The sequence below is a fragment of the Lolium rigidum genome, chromosome 6, assembly GCF_022539505.1.
Source record: "Lolium rigidum isolate FL_2022 chromosome 6, APGP_CSIRO_Lrig_0.1, whole genome shotgun sequence".
Classification (NCBI taxonomy): Eukaryota; Viridiplantae; Streptophyta; class Magnoliopsida; order Poales; family Poaceae; genus Lolium; species Lolium rigidum.
The window spans coordinates 263,306,112-263,318,001 of record NC_061513.1 but is presented as its reverse complement, the minus strand read 5'-3'; positions in this window follow the sequence as shown (position 1 = coordinate 263,318,001).

The window sequence follows — 11,890 nt, the reverse complement described above, 5'->3', positions numbered from 1 at the left end:
TCTGCACCGCACCACCCAGTCCACGTCCTTCTGGCCACGCCAGTCGCCACGCACCATTGGAGCGGACGGCCTCTCCGCGGGCAGGCAGGGGCATTGGGCATCTAGGGTTAGCCACAAAATTGCGAGGTAATGGTACTTGGAGGCGGCTATAGAGAAAGAGGGAGGATACGGGGGTACGCGGAGACCAGCAGCGTCGTGGCGGCGCGCATTGGCGGCGGAGGCGGCTGGTACTGGGTGGCGACGGAGGATTGCGTGAGAGGAGACGGGGGAGGGAGAGAGGCGAGCGATGTTGGAGGGAGAGAGGGGCGGGGCGGATGGGGTAGAGACGAAGGAAAAAATCAGGTGGGTGAAACGGTAAATTGGGGCAGTTGTGTGTTTTATGTGGTTTGGTGGGAGGGTAAAACAGTCTAAAAAAATGGTTGACGAAACCATTGGCAGAAAACGGAGGAAGTTTAGTCTTTTTAAGTAGTAGAGATGATAAAAGTTGGAAGCTACAATAATTATTTTTATTTGGTTGGAAACAGAAAATGCCTCATAATGTTTTGGATAATTTGACACTTGGCAATTGTTTTGAGCTCTCAAGTAGATCATGATTAAAGTTTTTTCATGTAGTTTAAACCTATTAGTGGAGAACTACTGTAGAGCTTGTTGAAATTGGTTTGCATGATTGGTCTCTCTTAAGGTCTAGATATTTTCTGGTAAAAGTGTTTGAGCAACAAGGAAGACAGTGTAGAGTATTATAATGCTTGCAATATGTTCTTATGTAAGTTTTGCTGTACCGGTTTATACTTGTGTTTGCTTCAAACAACCTTGCTAGCCAAAGCCTTGTACTGAGAGGGAATACTTCTCGTGCATCCAAAATCCTTGAGCCAAAACCTATGCCATTTGTGTCCACCATACCTACCTACTATGTGGTATTTCTTGCCATTCCAAGTAAATACTTCATGTGCTACCTTTAAACAATTCAAAATTTTACTATCTCTTATTTGTGTCAATGTTTTATACCTCATGAGGAAGTATGTGGTGTTTTATCTTTCAATCTTGTTGGGCAGCTTTCACCAATGGACTAGTGATTTCATCCGCTTATCCAATAATTTTGCAAAAAGAGCTGGCGCGGGGTTCCCAGCCCCCAATTAATTAACTTCATTAATAATTCTCTTCACATGTTTTGCTCTGATTCATCAGTAAGCAACTTAATTTTGCAAATAGACACTCCTCCATGGTATGAGATTGTTGGAAGGCACCCGAGGATTCGGTTAGCCATGGCTTGTGTAAGCAAAGGTTGGGAGGAGTGTCAACCATAAATAAAACTAAAGTACATGTGTAAACAAAAGAGAAGAGGGATGATCTACCTTGCTGGTAGAGATAACATCCTTCATGGGAGCCGCTCTTTGAAAGTCTGTTTAGCAAGGGAGTTAGAGTGCCCACTACCATTCGTTGACAACAACAAACACCTCTCAAAACTTTACTTTTATGCTCTCTATATGATTTCAAAAACTTAAAAAGCTCTAGCACATGATTTAATCCCTGCTTCCCTCTGCGAAGGGCCTTTCTTTTACTTTATGTTGAGTCAGTTTACCTACTTCCTTCCATCTTAGAGGCAAACACTTGTGTGAACTGTGCATTGATTCTTACATACTTGCTTATTTGCATTCATCATATTACTTTATGTTGACAATTATCCATGAGATATGCATGTTGAAAGTTGAAAGCAACCGCTGAAACTTAAATCTTCCTCTGTGTTGCTTCAATGCTTTTACTTTGAATTTATTGCTTTATGAGTTAACTCTTGTGCAAGACTTTTGATGCTTGTCTTGAAAGTACTCTTCATGAAAAGTTTTGCTATATGTTATCTATTTGTTAGCAACTATAGATCATTGCCTTGAGTCACTTCATTCATTTCATATGCTTTGTAATAGTATGATCAAGGTTATGTAAGTAGCATGTCACTACCGAAATTATTCTTTTTATCGTTTACCTTCTCGGGACGAGCAGGAACTAAGCTTGGGGATGCTGATACGTCTCCAACGTATCCATAATTTATGATGTTCCATGCTTGTTTTATGACAATACTTACATGTTTTGCTCGCACTTTATAATGTTTTTATGCATTTTATGGAACTAACCTATTAACAAGATGCCACAGTGCTAGTTCCTGTTTTCTGCTGTTTTTGGTTCCAGAAAGGCTATTCGGGCAATATTCTCGGAATTGGACGAAATCAACGCCAAACCTCCTATTTTTCCCGGAAGGATCCAGAACACCGAAGAAGAGTCGGAGAGGGGCCAGAGGGCCACCACACCATAAGGCGGCGCGGCCTGGCCTGGGGCCCGCGCCGGCCTATGGTGAGGAGCCCCTGAGCACCCTCCTGCGCCGCCTCTTCGCCTATAAAACCCCTTTCGACCTAAAAACACAGTACCGATTGACGAAACTCCAGAAAGACTCCAGGGGCGCCGCCACCATCGCGAAACTCCGTTTCGGGGGACAGAAGTCTCTGTTCCGGCACCCTGCCGGGACGGGGAAGTGCCCCGGAAGCCATCTCCATCAACGCCACCGCCTCCATCATGCTCCGTGAGTAGTTCCCCCATGGACTACGGGTTCTAGCTGTAGCTAGTTGGTATTCTCTCCCCCATGTACTTCAATACAATGATCTCATGAGCTGCCTTACATGATTGAGATCCATCTGATGTAATCGGTGTTGTGTTTGTTGGGATCCGATGGATGATACATTATGATTAGTCTATCTATAAAGTTTGTGAAGTTATTGTTGCTGCAATCTTGTTATGCTTAATGCTTGTCACTAGGGCCCGAGTGGCATGATCTTAGATTTGAGCTCTATAATTATTGCTTAGATTGTATCTACAAGTTGTATGCACATGTCACCGTCCGAAACCAAAGGCCCCGAAGTGACAGAATCGGGACAACCGGAGGGGATGGCGGTGATGTGAGGGACACATGTTTTCACGGAGTGTTAATGCTTTGCTCCGGTGCTCTATTAAAAGGAGTACCTTAATATCCAGTAGATTCCCTTGAGGCCCGGCTGCCACCGGCTGGTAGGACAATAGATGTTGTGCAAGTTTCTCATTGCGAGCACGTACGACTATATATGGAAAACATGCCTACATGATTAATGAATTGATGTTCTTTCTTAATGCTTTATCAATCCTATCAATTGCCCAACTGTAATTTGTTCACCCAACACTTGTCACTTGTTATTGGAGAGTTACCACTAGTGTAGATCGCTGGGAACCCCGGTCCATCTCTCATCATCATATACTTGTTCTACATGTCATTAGAAGTAGTATCAACTATCTTCTGGTGCCATTACCTCTGTGTTACTATTACTGCTGCTGTGTTACTATTACTATTGCTCTCATATTACTGCTACTTTCACATCACCCCTGTTACTAGTGCTTTTCCAGGTGCAGCTGAATTGACAACTCAGTTGTTAAGGCTTATAAGTATTCTTTACCTCCCCTTGTGTCGAATCAATAAATTTGGGTTTTACTTCCCTCGAAGACTGCCGCGATCCCCTATACTTGTGGGTTATCAGTTATGCCCACGTCAGTAGCCCCCGAGTGTCTGGCCGAAGTGAAGCTTCGGGCAGGGACTAAAGTTGTCTTCGCCGAATGTCTTGATCATCTGTCGAATCTTGTGCTTGATGTAGAGTCGAAGTTGCTTTCTGTCGGGTGCGCGAAGCGCTCCCGATGGGACTAGCCCCCGAGTCTATGGGCGGGTGCTTGCAGCCACGCATAGACTCAAGTTGTACTACTCGAAGATCTTGATTGTTGATGCCGACGTCTTCAAGTTTATTCTTTTTTGTTGGCGAGGTTGCCATTTTTTTCTCAGGTGCGTGACTAGCGCTCCCGATGGGAGTAGCCCCCGAGCCTGTAGATAAATATGAAATAGTTATGTATAGGGTGTAAAAAATGCTAAGTCAAATACCGTAAATGTCTCGGAGGAGACGATGATTTGGACAATGGCCTAGAGGAGCCGAAGATTTGGATGACGACCCAGAGGAGCCGATGATTTGGATGATGGCCCAGAGGAGCCTATGATTTAGATGATACCTAGGAAGAGCCGATGATTTTGATGATGGCCTAGAGGAGCCGATGATTCGGATGATACCCAGGAGGAGCCGATGATTTTGATGATACCTAGGAAGAGCCGATGATTTTGATGATGGCCTAGAGGAGTCGATGATTCAGATGATACCCAGGAGGAGCCGATGATTTTGATGATAGCCCAGAGGAGCCGATGATTCGGATGATGGCCCAGAAGAGCCAATGATTGGGATGATAGCCCAGAAGAGCCGATGATTTTATCGGGTGCGCGCCCAGCGCTCCCGATGGAAGTAGCCCCCGAGTCTGGGCACTGATGCTTGCAACCGTGAGTAGACTCAAGTCGAGCAACCCGATGTTTACAGTTTTCTTCAGGTGCCGTTGACACATTGTTGTTTACTTCAAGGGGCAATTCTTAATGCACCTTGAGCATCGTTGATGCCATGTAGGTGCCGTTGGCAAATTTTGAAGGAGCAAATCTTAATTGCCCGTTTAAGCGTATGTGTATTCGTTGGCCAGCAAATCATTTGAGTGATCAGCTCGTGTTGCAGGTCTTGCTAAACCCGTTGTATGTGCAACTTTGCTTTCAACCGATGCATGTCTTGACTGTGGGTCGTTTTCGTACGTGTTTCATGATCCTTGCTATCTACGGCACTCTTTGAGGCATCTATAGCAAAGGAAAAGAGCAAGGTCCCCGTTGCTTCATGATCCTTGCTATTTGCGGCACTCTTTGAGGCATCTATAGCAAAGGAAAAGAGCGAGGTCTTTGTTGTTTCATGATCCTTGCTATTTGCGGCACTCTTTGAGGCATCTATAGCAAAGGAAAAGAGCGAGGTCTTTGTTGCTTCATGATCCTTGCTATTTGCGGCACTCTTTGAGGCATCTATAGCAAAGGAAAAGAGCAAGGTCCCCGTTGCATCATGATCCTTGCTATTTGCGGCACTGATACGTCTCCAACGTATCGATAATTTCTTATATTCCATGCCACATTATTGATGTTATCTACATGTTTTATGCACACTTTATGTCATATTCGTGCATTTTCTGGAACTAACCTATTAACAAGATGCCGAAGTGCCGTTGTCGTTTTCTCGTTGTTTTTGGTTTCAGAAATCCTAGTAACAAAATATTCTCGGAATTGGACGAAATCAACGCCCAGGGTCCTATTTTGCCACGAAGCTTCCAGAAGTCCGAAGACGAAACGAAGTGGGGCCACGTGGTGCCCAAACCCTAGGGCGGCGCGGCCCCCCCCCTTGGCCGCGCCGACCTGTGGTGTGGGGCCCTCGTGCCCCCTCCTGACTTGCACTTCCGCCTACTTAAAGCCTCCGTGACGAAACCCCCAGTACCGAGAGCCACGATACGGAAAACCTTACTGAGACGCCGCCAACGCCGATCCCATCTCGGGGGATCCAGGAGATCGCCTCCGGCACCCTGCCGGAGAAGGGAATCATCTCCCGGAGGACTCTACGCCGCCATGGTCTCCTCCGGTGTGATGTGTGAGTAGTCTACCCCTGGACTATGGGTCCATAGCAGTAGCTAGATGGTTGTCTTCTCCCCATGGTGCTATCATTGTCGGATCTTGTGAGCTGCCTAACATGATCAAGATCATCTATCTGTAATTCTATATGTTGCGTTTGTTGGGATCCGATGAATAGAGAATACTTGTTATGTTGATTATCAAAGCTATGTCTATGTGTTGTTTATGATCTTGCATGCTCTCCGTTATTAGTAGATGCTCTGGCCAAGTTGATGCTAGTAACTCCAAGAGGGAGTATTTATGCTCGATAGTGGGTTCATGTCTCCGTGAATCTGGAGGAGTGACAAGAACCACTAAGATTACGGATGTGTTGTTGCCACTAGGGATAAAACATTGGTGCTATGTTCAAGGATGTAGTCACTAGTTACATTACGCGCAATACTTAATGCAATTGTCCGTTGTTAGCAACTTAATACTGGAGGGGGTTCGGATGATAACCTGAAGGTGGACTTTTAGGCATAGATGCAGTTGGATGGCGGTCTATGTACTTTGTCGTAATGCCCAATTAAATCTCACTATACTCATCATGATATGTATGTGCATGGTCATGCCCTCTTTATTTGTCAATTGCCCAACTCGTAATTTGTTCACCCAACATGCCGTTTGTCTTATGGGAGAGACACTTCTAGTAAACTCGTGGACCCCGGTCCAATTCTCTTTACCGAAATACAATCTACCGCAATACTTGTACTACTCGTTTTCTCGCAAACAATCATCTTCCACACAATACGGTTAATCCTTTGTTACAAGCAAGCCGGTGAGATTGACAACCTCACCGTTTCGTTGGGGCAAAGTACTTTGGTTGTGTTGTGCAGGTTCCACGTTGGCGCCGGAATCCCCGGTGTTGCGCCGCACTACATCCCGCCGCCATCAACCTTCAACGTGCTTCTTGGCTCCTCCTGGTTCGATAAACCTTGGTTTCTTTCTCGAGGGAAAACTTGCTGCTGTGCGCATCATACCTTCCTCTTGGGGTTCCCAACGAACGTGTGAGTTACACGCCATCAAGCTCTTTTTCTGGCGCCGTTGCCGGGGACCTGAAGAAAAGTTAATTACACCACAAAGATTTCTATCTCCCACGTCAACTGCACGCCAGCAGCTCTTTTTCTGGCGCCGTTGCCGGGGAGATCAAAGACACGCTGCAAGGGGAGTCTCCACTTCCCAATCTCTTTACTTTGTTTTTGTCTTGCTTTATTTTATTTACTACTTTGTTTGCTGCATTATATCAAAACACAAAAAAATTAGTTGCTAGCTTTACTTTATTTACTGTCTTGCACTCTATATCAAAAACACAAAAAATTAGTTACTTGTTTACTTTACTTAATATCATGCATGTTTTTATTTCACTAGTTAAGCATAATGGAAAACAACAAAAATATGAGAGATCTTTATGAACTTTATCTTGAATTAGGACATGATGTGTTTGAAGAGAGAATTAAAAAACCCATGGAACTTTATATGCATGCTAATGGGAATGTTATTACTATGAATGCTTTGAACACCATTGTTGCTAATGCTATGGAAAATTCTAAGCTTGGGGAAGCTGGCTCTGATGAGCATGAACTTTTTAGTCCCCCAAGCATGGAGGAGAAAATTTACTTTGATGACACTTTGCCTCCTACATTTGATGATTATGGTGATGAGAATAATAATGATAGCTACTTTGTTGAATTTGCTCCCACTACAATTAATAAGAATGACTATGCTTATGTTGGGAGTAGTAATTATTTTATGCATGAGACTCATGATAAGAATGCTTTATGTGATAGCTATATTGTTGAGTTTTCTCATGATGCTACTGAGAGTTATTATGAGAGAGGAAAATATGGTTGTAGAAATTTTCATGTTACTAAAACACCTCTCTATGTGCTGAAATTTTTGAAGCTACACTTGTTTTATCTTCCTATGCTTGTCACTTTGCTCTTCATGAACTTGTTTATTTACAAGATTCCTATGCATAGGAAGCATGTTAGACTTAAATGTGTTTTGAATTTGCCTCTTGATGCTCTCTTTTGCTTCAAATACCATTTCTTGCGAGTGCATCATCAAAACTGCTGAGCCCATCTTAATGGCTATAAAGAAAGAACTTCTTGGGAGATAACCCATGTGTTATTTTGCTACAGTACTTTGTTTTATATTTGAGTCTTGGAAGTTGTTTACTACTGTAGCAACCTCTTCTTATCTTATTTTAGTGTTTTATTGTGCCAAGTTAAGCCGTTGATAGTAAAGTAAGTACTAGATTTGGATTACTGCGCAGTTCCAGATTTCTTTGCTGTCACGAATCTGGGTCCACCTCCCTGTAGGTAGCTCAGAAAATTAAGCCAATTTACGTGCATGATCCTCAGATATGTACGCAACTTTCATTCAATTTGAGCATTTTCATTTGAGCAAGTCTGGTGCCATTTTAAAATTCGTCAATACGAACTGTTCTGTTTTGACAGATTCTGCCTTTTATTTCGCATTGCCTCTTTTGCTATGTTGGATGAATTTCTTTTATCCATTAATGTCCAGTAGCATTATGCAATGTCCAGAAGTGTTAAGAATGATTGTGTCACCTCTGAATATGTTAATTTTTATTGTGCACTAACCCTCTAATGAGTTGTTCTAAGTTTGGTGTGGAGGAAGTTTTCAAGGATCAAGAGAGGAGTATGATGCAACATGATCAAGGAGAGTGAAAGCTCTAAGCTTGGGGATGCCCCGGTGGTTCACCCCTGCATATATATCAAGAAGACTCAAGCGTCTAAGCTTGGGGATGCCTTGGGCATCCCCTTCTTCATCGACACATTATCAGGTTCCTCCCCTGAAACTATATTTTTATTCCATCACATCTCATGTGCTTTGCTTGGAGCGTCGGTTTGTTTTTGTTTTTGTTTTGTTTGAATAAAATGGATCCTAGCATTCACTTTATGGGAGAGAGACACGCTCCGCTGTAGCATATGGACAAGTATGTCCTTGGTTTCTACTCATAGTATTCATGGCGAAGTTTCTCCTTCGTTAAATTGTTATATGGTTGGAATTGGAAAATGATACATGTAGTAATTGCTATTAATGTCTTGGGTAATGTGATACTTGGCAATTGTTGTGCTCATGATTAAGCTCTTGCATCATATGCTTTGCACCCATTAATAAAGAAATACATAGAGTATGCTATAATTTGGTTTGCATATTTGGTTTCTCTAAGGTCTAGATAATTTCTAGTATTGAGTTTGAACAACAAGGAAGACGGTGTAGAGTCTTATAATGTTTTCAATATGTCTTTTATGTGAGTTTTGCTGCACCGGTTCATCCTTGTGTTTGTTTCAAATAAGCCTTGCTAGCCTAAACCTTGTATCGAGAGGGAATACTTCTCATGCATCCAAAATACTTGAGCCAACCACTATGCCATTTGTGTCCACCATACCTACCTACTACATGGTATTTTCCGCCATTCCAAAGTAAATTGCTTGAGTGCTACCTTTAAAATTTCATCATTCACCTTTGCAATATATAGCTCATGGGACAAATAGCTTAAAAACTATTGTGGTATTGAATATGTAATTATGCACTTTATCTCTTATTAAGTTGCTTGTTGTGCGATAACCATGTTCACCGGGGACGCCATCAACTACTCATTGTTGAATTTCATGTGAGTTGCTATGCATGTTTGTCTTGTCTCGAAGTAAGAGCGATCTACCACCTTATGGTTAAGCATGCATATTGTTAGAGAAGAACATTGGGCCGCTAACTAAAGCCATGATCCATGGTGGAAGTTTCGGTTTTGGACATATATCCTCAATCTCAAATGAGAAAATTATTAATTGTTGTTACATGCTTATGCATAAAAGAGGAGTCCATTATCTGTTGTCTATGTTGTCCCGGTATGGATGTCTAAGTTGAAGAATAATCAATAGCGAGAAATCCAATGCGAGCTTTCTCCTTAGACCTTTGTACAGGTGATGACGCGTAAAGCACACGCTCGTTGGGAACCCCAAGTGGAAGGTGTGATGCGTACAGCAGCAAGTTTCCCTCAGTAAGAAACCAAGGTTTATCGAACCAGTAGGAGTCAAGAAGCACGTTGAAGGTTGATGGCGGCGAGATGTAGCGCGGCGCAACACCAGGGATTCCGGCGCCAACGTGGAACCTGCACAACACAACCAAAGTACTTTGCCCCAACGAAACAGTGAGGTTGTCAATCTCACCGGCTTGCTATAACAAAGGATTAACCGTATTGTGTGGAAGATGATTGTTTGCAGAAAACAGTAGAACAAGTATTGCAAGAGATTGTATTTCAAGTAAAGAGAATTGGACCGGGGTCCACAGTTCACTAGAGGTGTCTCTCCCATAAGATAAACAAGCATGTTGGGTGAACAAATTACAGCTTGGGCAATTGACAAATAAAGAGGGCATGACCATGCACATACATATCATGATGAGTATAGTGAGATTTAATTGGGCATTACGACAAAGTACATAGACCGCCATCCAAGCATGCATCTATGCCTAAAAAGTCCACCTTCAAGGTTATCATCCGAACCCCCTCCAGTATTAAGTTGCTAACAACAGACAATTGCATTAAGTATTGCGCGTAATGTAACTAGTGAATACATCCTTGAACATAGCACCAATGTTTTATCCCTAGTGGCAACAACACATCCATAACCTTAGAGGTTCTTGTCACCCCTCCAGATTCACAGAGACATGAACCCACTATCGAGCATAAATACTCCCTCTTGGAGTTACTAGCATCAACTTGGCCGGAGCATCTACTAATAACGGAGAGCATGCAAGATCATAAACAACACATAGATATAACTTTGATAATCAACATAACAAGTATTCTCTATTCATCGGATCCCAACAAACGCAACATATAGAATTACAGATAGATGATCTTGATCATGTTAGGCAGCTCACAAGATCCGACAATAATAGCACAACGGGGAGAAGACAACCATCTAGCTACTGCTATGGACCCATAGTCCAGGGGTAGACTACTCACACATCACTCCGGAGGCGACCATGGCGGCGTAGAGTCCTCCGGGAGATGATTCCCCTCTCCGGCAGGGTGCCGGAGGCGATCTCTCGGATCCCCCGAGATGGGATCGGCGGCGGCGGCGTCTCAGTAAGGTTTTCCGTATCGTGGCTCTCGGTACTGGGGGTTTCGTCACGGAGGCTTTAAGTAGGCGGAAGGGCAAGTCAGGAGGGGGCACAGGGGCCCCACACCATAGGTCGGCGCGGCCAAGGGGTGGGCCGCGCCGCCCTAGGGTTTGGCCACCCTGTGGCCCCACTTCGTTTCGTCTTCGGACTTCTGGAAGCTTCGTGGAAAAATAGGCCCCTGGGCGTTGATTTCGTCCAATTCCGAGAATATTTCGTTACTAGGATTTCTGAAACCAAAAACAGCGAGAAAACAAAGAATCGGCACTTCGGCATCTTGTTAATAGGTTAGTTCCGGAAAATGCACGAATATGACATAAAGTGTGCATAAAACATGTAGATAACATCAATAATGTGGCATGGAACATAAGAAATTATCGATACGTTGGAGACGTATCAGCATCCCTAAGCTTAGTTCTCGCTCGTCCCGAGCAGGTAAAACGATAACACAGATAATTTCTGGAGTGACATGCCATCATAATCTTGATCATACTATTTGTAAAGCATATGTAGTGAATGCAGCGATCAAAACAATGTATATGACATGGGTAAACAAGTGACTCATATAGCAAAGACTTTTCATGAATAGCACTTCAAGACAAGCATCAATAAGTCTTGCATAAGAGTTAACTCATAAAGCAATAATTCAAAGTAAAAGCATTGAAGCAACACAAAAGAAGATTAAGTTTCAGCGGTTGCTTTCAACTTGTAACATGTATATCTCATGGATATTGTCAACATAGAGTAATATAATAAGTGCAATAAGCAAGTATGTAGGAATCAATGCATAGTTCACACAAGTGTTTGCTTCTTGAGGTGGAGAGAAATAGGTGAACCGACTCAACATTGAAAGTAAAAGAATTGTCCTCCATAGAGGAAAAGCATCGATTGCTATATTTGTGCTAGAGCTTTGATTTTGAAAACATGAAACAATTTTGTCAACGGTAGTAATAAAGCATATGCATCATGTAAATTATATCTTATAAGTTGCAAGCCTCATGCATAGTGTACTAATAGTGCCCGCACCTTGTCCTAATTAGCTTGGACTACCGGATCATCACAATGCACATGTTTTTACCAAGTGTCACAAAGGGGTACCTCTATGCCGCCTGTACAAAGGTCTAAGGAGAAAGCTCGCATTGGATTTCTCGCTATTGATTATTC